Source organism: Myotis davidii, unplaced genomic scaffold (assembly GCF_000327345.1).
Source record: "Myotis davidii unplaced genomic scaffold, ASM32734v1 scaffold149, whole genome shotgun sequence".
Classification (NCBI taxonomy): Eukaryota; Metazoa; Chordata; class Mammalia; order Chiroptera; family Vespertilionidae; genus Myotis; species Myotis davidii.
The window spans coordinates 4,932,533-4,941,067 of NW_006352194.1; the positions used below are offsets into that span (position 1 = coordinate 4,932,533).

An 8,535-nucleotide genomic window follows, 5' to 3' on the forward strand; every position below is an offset into this window, starting at 1 on the left:
GAGGGCCCCCTGCCCAGGCCGGACGCCGGGGCCAGAGGCATCAGGCCTGGGCTGGGGGCAGAACCAGTGGTGGGGGAAATGAGGGTCCCCTGCCCAGGCATGAAACCTCTGGCAGAGGCGTCAGGCCTGGGCAAGGGACCGATCCTGCGATTGGAGGGTGATGGGGGTCAACACCTGAGGGTTCCCAGTATGTGAGAGAGGGCAGGCTGGGCTGAGGGACACTCCCCCGAATTTCGTGCACCGGGCCCCTAGTCTATATATATCTATCTACATAAAAGGCTAATATGCTAAGTATCCGATCATCCGACTGGTTGCTATGATGCGCACTGACCACCAGGGGACAGACACTCAACGCAGGAGCGGCCATGACGTACACTGGCCATTTATAGAGAAATGGCACTGCAGACCTGGTGCCCACAAAGCAACACTCAGCTTCCCCCAAGTGGAACATAGGGCCCACCACCACCACGGAGCGACAGCCCACCAAATCACAATCAACACTGCCAAGACCCCAGGGCGCAAAATGCGGCCCACAGCCCCGCTCAGCCCAGAAACAGTGGCTGTGGGTGCTGGGTAATGATGTCATGTGGCAACATCCAGCTTCCTCTCCCTAGCAACTAGCCTCCTTGCAGTTTCTTCAGCCCAGGAACACAACTTGCTTTATAGCCAGGTGGAAACATTTTACACTTTAACCAAATGTCTGTGAAGCGTTTTCCTGTGCCTCATCTCATTTGATCCTCACATAAGTCCTGGAGTAAGCAGATAGAAGACTCGATGGAATCCTATTTTCTTTTCATCAGCCAGAAAACGGAGATTTAGAAGCTTAGAAACTTGACCCGACTAAAATGAAATTGTAGACCTTGAAAATGACTTCAGGTTTTCTCACTGCGTAGAATATAATCAAACACTGCTGCAGTTAAATATTTTACCCTTTGTTCTCCCTGTGTGATCTACAATACAATCTGCTTCGTGTTGATATTTACTGCTGTGTTGCTGACAATTACCTCAAAGAGAAGTTGGGGTGCTTCACTGGGCTGGAAAAAGTGTAGCTAAATCACAAAGCAGGTCTAACTAAGCAAGTTTATTCTATATATATATACTAAGTTGACTCGCGCATGCACGAAACATATAAAACTCTTGCTGGCGCCAATCGCACACGTGTTTCGATCTGTCATTGTCAATTGTGAATTTGGTTGACACTTCTATTATAAAGGGTGAACAGCGATATTAAACTATTTCTTCTAATTAATTTCCTTTCAATGTGCATGAATTCATGCACCAAGCCACTAGTTTTGCAGGTAAGGAAGCTAAGTATATTGGTGCACTTTTAAGTTTCAAAAACAGTGCTGAAAATTGCAGTTTTTATTTTTTTTTTTAACTTAGTTTAAAAAGACTAAACCAGCCGAAACCGGTTTGGCTCAGTGGATAGAGTGTCGGCCTGCGGACTGAAAAGGTCCCGGGTTCGATTCCGGTCAAGGGCATGTACCTGGGTTGCGGGCACATACCCAGTAGGAGATGTGCAGGAGGCAGCTGATGGATGTTTCTCTCTCATCGATGTTTCTAACTCTCTATCTCTCTCCTTTCCTCTCTGTAAAAAATCAATAAAATATATTTTTAAAAAAAAAAAAAAAAAGACTAAACCATTCTTTCAAAAAAAGCATCTAAATGTGTACCTAATTGCCGAAACCGGTTTGGCTCAGTGGATGGAGCATCGGCCTGCGGACTGAGGGGTCCCGGGTTCGATTCTGGGCATGTACTTGGGTTGAGGGCACATCCCCAGTGGGAGATGTGCAGGAGGCAGCGGGTCGATGTTTCTCTCTCATCGATGTTTCTGACTCTCTCTCTCCCTTCCTCTCTGTGAAAAATCAATAAAATATATATATTTTTAAAAAAAAATGTGTACCTAATTTTGTATATATGCTTAGGTTTTTTAACCAATAAAACAAATTGCTATCAAAAAAAGTTTACATTTTAAAATCTAATTATTTATTGCCCTGGCCGATTTGGCTCAGTGGATAGAGCTACAGCCTGTAGACTGAAGGGTCCCAAGTTCAATTCCAGTCAAGGGCACACGCCCAGGTTGCAGGCTTGATCCCCAGTGGGAGGCATGTAGAGGGCGGCCAATCAATGATTCCTTCTCATTATTGATGTTTCTATCTCTATCTCTCTCTCTTCCTCTCCCTTCCTCTCTGAAATCAATAAATATATATGTAAAAAATGAATAAATAAAATCTAATTTGCCAAACCGGTTTGGCTCAGTGGATAGAGCGTCAGCCTGCGGACTCAAGGGTCCCGGGTTTGATTCCGATCAAGGACATGTACCTTGGTTGCAGGCACATCCCCAGTAGGAGGTGTAGAGGAGGCAGCTGGTCGGTGTTTCTCTCATCGATGTTTCTAACTCTCTATCCCTCTCCCTTCCTCTCTGTAAAAAATCAATAAAATATATTTTTTTTAAAAATCTAATTTATTTTAAAATATTAATTTTAATCTTAAACTCCATAATAAAAATATGGTTTTCTAGGAAAGTAGTGTGATAGTTAAATTCCACTTCGGAAGACTCCAAAACTGACCTCCTCTCAAATAGTGTTCGGCTGGTAAAACAAAGGTGTATTATAATGAAAAATCGGGAAACCACAGATGCTTTGTTAAGAAACTTTATTCTTTACTTCCTACTCCTCTTCATCTACTTTTAAACAGATTTAAAAGTAAACCAAAAAAAGTTACAAATATTCTTAAACTGCCAACCAACAAAGCAAATGGATTGTATCTGAAATCTTGCTTATGCTTTCTTCTACAAAACGTATCCTCTTCTTATACTCGACACAGTATTCTTTTATTCCTTCATCTCTCCATTGTTTCATTGGCTCATTTGATCTGTCCTCAATCTCTTGTTTCCACAAGGAGTAGCAAACAGTGATAATCTATTTAGCTGAAAAGGATGGCTGTGGTTTAACTTCCAACCCTAGATGGCTTCATATTGCCACTTGGGACACAGAGAATGGACACAGGTGTGACTGAGACACTGATCCTACAGCTCTTCTGGGGTCTTCAGCAACTCCAGTCAGCCAAGAGCAGCCTCATCCATTTACTATAGTGTGGCATTTTCTATGTCTGCCTTGATTTCAAAAGAGTTAGGAAACACTACTCTAGAGTGTACACTGCAAAGAGATAGCACTGGTGAATTTCTCCTACACCAAATACTTTTAAAAAAAGAAAAAAGGCCCTGACTGGTTTGGTTCAGTGGATGGAGCCTCCGCCTGTGGACTGAAGGGCCCCAGGTTCGATTCCGGTCAAGGGCATGTACCTTGGTTGAGGGCACATGCCAAGTGGGGGGTGTGCGGGAGGCAGCTGATTGATGTATACCTCTCATCGATGTTTCTACCTCTCTATTCCTCTCCCTTCCTCTCTGTAAAAAATCAATAGAATATATTTTTTAAAAAAAAGGAAAAGTTATTAGAAAAATAATTAAATTTAGTCCTTAAAAAATATCAAGAATTTTTCAATATGGCAGCCAAGACTGACTAAATTTTTGTTACTAACATCTTCCCTTGAGACTGGAGATAACGGTTTATTTTAAAGAAAGCATGCCCAGCCAGAGTGGCTCAGTGGTTGAGCACTGACTTTTGAACATGCCTGAGTTGCAGGTTCAATCCCCAGTAGGGGGTGTGCAGGAGGCAGCTGATCAGTGATTCCTTCTCATTATTGATGTTTCTATCTCTCTCCCTCTCCCTTTCTCTCTGAAATCAATAAAAATATATATCTAAAATATTTCAAATATAGATAAAGCCAAAAATTCCTCCTTGATCTGCTCCCATTGCAGTTCCCTCCCTGGCGTGTGTATCCTCCCATATCTTTTGTATGTTTTGGTAATTTTCTATGGATTTGGAAGACTATAGAATCCTGAGAAATGAATATTTTTATTTCTATTTTCTCATGGATGTTTCTAACTCTCTATCCCTCTCCCTTCCTCTCTGTAAAAAATCAGTAAAATATATTTTAAAAAAAATAAAAAATAAATAAATAAAAATAAAAGCAGAAAACTTTTTACATTTGACCAGCAAAATGACAATTTTGTATTTACCATGTTTTCATAACCATGAATGATTCTCTTCATAAAAATTCGTTTCCAATAAAATGTCATTTGAATTCAAATGTGTTAACTGATATACTAAACTAGAATCTTAGATTATGTAGTTATTAGTTAAGTGGGCAATGGCATTTTAATAACTAAACATCTGTTCCTGATTTTGAACATGCCTGAGTTGCAGGTTCAATCCCCAGTAGGGGGTGTGCAGGAGGCAGCTGATCAGTGATTCCTTCTCATTATTGATGTTTCTATCTCTCTCCCTCTCCCTTTCTCTCTGAAATCAATAAAAATATATATCTAAAATATTTTTTTAAAAGCAGAAAACTTGCCAGAACCGGTTTGACTCAGTGGATAGAGCGTTGGCCTATAATGAGTACAGGATGAGATCGTTCCACTATAGGTAACAAACTATAATTCCTTTAAAACCAAATAGGTTTCACATTTACTTTAAGATATGATCTTTGCAATAAATTCTGGTGCACTGCCTAAAATATTATGTTTAACTAAGTAGGGGAGAAACTAAGAATAAAATACTCAACACTGTTTCTGAAGAGGTGCTTCAAACTTTAACATGCATAAAAATCACTTGGGGGGTCATGTTAAATGCAGATTTCACTTCAGTAGGACTGTGATGGAGCCTGAGATTTCAAATGAGCTCCAAAGTGATGCTTATGCTGCTGGTCCATAGACCACACAAGGCATACCTGGGACCTTACAACTTTGCTTCTATGATGATGATTGAGATAATGGGCAAAAATTTAAAACAGGCAACAATTTCCACTTCATTTAATAATTTTATAATAATAACGGTTTCATGAAATTAATCTGGGGGAGAGATGGTTATTAAAATATGGATGTTTAGGGAAAACGCAGATAGCTGCTTAAAAGTGGGTGCCTAAGTGAAGTTGTAATAGTAACAAGAGCAAACACCTACACTGCACTTACTATGCACCAGTGAATTGTCTTAAGTACTTTCCACAGATTAACTGATTTGATTCTCATAACACTGTGAGGCAGGGACCATTGCAAGTCTTATTATACAGAAGGTAAACCTGAGTCACAAAGACATTACTTAGGTTGCACATAACTAATAAATAGCAGAGCCAGGATTTTAACCCAGGCAGTCAGTTTCAGACTCTACACTTTTAATCACTGTACTAGCAGCGTTTTTCTGAAGAACACACAGCAGCAGAATTAAAATGGCAAATCCTAATGGCTTACTCTTGGAGAAAATGATGTAAGTGTTAAAGGAGAGAGAGCAACAAGGTTCTCTTCAGGTGACAGACCACCAATGCTTGGTGAATGACTTAACCATATATAGGTGTTTGCTGTATTAGAAACTGTTCTGGACTTCAGCATAGCTAAATATTTGAGAAAAAATCTTTTCCTAAACAATTTTTTTTTTTTTAATGGAATACCATTTGGTGGCAAAACACCTGGTTTCACTTCATGAAATAAGTAGTTTGAGACCAATGTCTGAGGGGCAACTAGTGAAGAAGAGGTTTGACATCCAGGGCTTTTAACAGCAGCAGTGGCAGACATAGCTGAAATGGCAAGTAATGAAAATTGCTTTACCAAAAATATTTTGGACTGAAGAGATAAGTAACTAAAAGTAGAAACTAGTAAGGGACAAAGCATAACATGACCAGGAACTTGATACTGTTGAGTAGAGGAGAAGTGGCATAAATAAGCTGCTAATGGCCCTGACCGGTTTGGCTCAGTGGATAGAGCATCAACCTTCGGACTGAAGGGTCCCAGGTTCGATTCCGGTCAAGGGCATGTACCTTGGTTGCAGGCACATCCCCAGTGGGGAGTATGCAGGAGGCAGCTGATCGATGTTTCTAACTCTCTATCCCTCTCCTTTCCTCTCTGTAAAAAATCAATAAAATATATATTTTTAAAAATAAGCTGCTAATGGCAAATAAAGAAACAGAGGATATTTCAAATCAACTTTTAAAAAAAGAGAGAGGAATGAAACAGACTGAAAGGTCCCAGATTTGATTCTGATCAAGGGCACATACCACATGCTGGGGTTGCAGGCTCCATCCCCAGTAAGGGGCATGGAGGAGGCAGCCGATCCATGATTCTCTCTCATAATTTGTTTCTATCTCTCTCTCCCTTTCCCTTCCTCTATGAAATCATTAAAAATGTATTTGTTTTAAAAAAGTATGCAGAAAGATTAACCCTCAAATATCATCAAATTCATTCATCTGACAAACATTTCTAGGGATACAGCGGTGACCATGGGAAGTCAAAGCCCTACCCTCATAGAACCTATATTCTAATGGGGGAAACTAATAGATTTGGAAGAGAATATTGAATATTGAAGGCCTAGAATAAAGCTCTTTGATATAGTGGGCTATATAGATCCATTTATGGGAAATAAGTTCACAAAATATTAAGCACTCCTTCTCCTGCTGCAGAGGCCCTGTAGCCTGAAATGCTCATTGTTTCTTATCCTCTTGAAAAAGACCCCAAAACAATAAATGCATTTAAAATTTATCTACAAATTAAAAGCACAATCTGACCTTTATTTCCAAGAATACCTATAAATACTACTCCCAGATAGGCATAGTAAATTGTACCTCAAAGTTTTCCAAATGTGACAGCTCCTGGATTAATACATTTTATTAGAGTAACCATTTTAGAAATAACTAGAAATGCTTTTCTAATAGACCATAAACTTTTAAGTGGAAAAATTATCCAAATAAAAAACAAATCTTAAGTTACAAGAGAGTCAAGATTTGATCTCAGTGGGCTTTAAGAGAGTGGAAGGGGAGGGAGGAAAGAGGAGGGGAGGAGAGAGAGAGAGAAAGAGGGGGGGGAAGAAAGAGAAAAAAACATCAATGTGAGACACATTCATTGCTTGCCACCCACATGCACCCCGGGGACCAGGGATCAAACCTACAACCCAAGTATATGCCCTTGGCCAGAAAACAAACCCCCAACAATTTGGTTCGCCAACACTCTAACCACTGAACACACTGGCCAGGGCTCTCAATGATATTTGAGTTAAACCCCCAGAATACCTTCTAGCTATAACAACTGTCTTAGATTCCAGAAAAAATAATTTGAACTAAGTACAACTGTTCATTATTATGTGAAAACATTTTAAGAGGATGTGATACTTCTTAGGTCTTGAAGAAATTACTAGAAAATAGCTCATTTTTAATACTCAGTTAATTACCAATCTCACTGCTTCAGTGTAAACACTATAAACTCAAACTATTTTGCTATATTTTAAGAGGAAAGATACAAGTTAATATACAGTTTGTACATTTAAACATCTTAAATATAGAAGAGTCAAGAAACAAGACAGCAGGTTGTGTTCCATTTTTACATTCTTAAAACATGATATAGATTATGGCAAACATATTTCAGAAGCTCCAAGCTCCACACCTATCCAATCTACAACACCTACCCTATACACTACAGGAAGCCGATTTAAACCTGCACTTCTTTTATGTTTTTCCTAGCAAGCAATTAATTCTCTCAATACAAATGAAGAACAATAGGAAAATACTTGTTCCAACAAGAACTACTTTTACAATGCATTACACAATTGGATCTCATCTGCTTTACAATGCTAACATTTCTTCTGTGCTACTACTGTACCCTATAGTCCATGAAGGGTGTACACCTAACATTCTGGGGAACAAATACTGTGATCCAAAAAGTCTGAAAATGTTACTCAAGTTTTTCTTGTTATAAATCCAAAACTCGTTTTTACTTACAAAACTAAAAATGTCTAGCAAGCAAAGATGAGGGGTGAGATAAACCGATTCTCTTTTCCCTTGTCACAGAAAAAGCACACGTCGGTCGACTTAGGTGCGCTCTCCGCATCAGTAAGTCATACAGGAGAGAGTCTGGGCAAGTCTTTCTGGACCAAAGATGCTTCTACAAATAAATTCACTTCATTCGAGTACACAGGGATCTGTCTTTAAAGGTATGGCCTTCGTAAGTGGCTGTACATGGTGCTGTCTTACGCTTTACTCCCTGGCACAAACTGCTCTTGAGATTGTAAACCTTCCTGGCTTTTGGGTGCCTTTGAGACGGCAGGGATTTGAAGAGATCTCTGAATACGATGCACTGAGAAGCGGGCAGGGTAGCCAACTGAGGCTGCAAAATGCTGCCTTGATGGGGTGAATCCCTGACTTGCAGGAGTTAAAACTCTCACCCCTTATATTGCGATGACGTAACCTTCCACACTGCATTTCTCTCGGACTGAAAGGGGAGGGAAAAAAGCAAACGAACAAAGAAAATTTCCCCCTGGTAAGAGGAATTAAGAAAGCGGCAGAACGACAGTTTCGAGAGCTGGTTAGGTAACTCCCAGAAAGGGAAGCTCCGCTGAGCAGGCGGAGAGACCGAGCTGGAGAGGCAAACGGAAATGGCATTAGGAGCTCAACCTACAGCAGAGAGAGAGAGAGAGACCGGAGAGACGGGGATCA

General features: G+C 40.1%; 1 protein-coding gene across 2 annotated transcripts in view; it reads right to left on the reverse strand.

Annotated features, from left to right (window-relative positions):
* The window catches only part of CDC42 (cell division cycle 42), a 41,646-nt gene that overhangs the window by 32,504 nt on the left and 607 nt on the right, over positions 1-8,535 (reverse strand). The window lies entirely within an intron of this gene.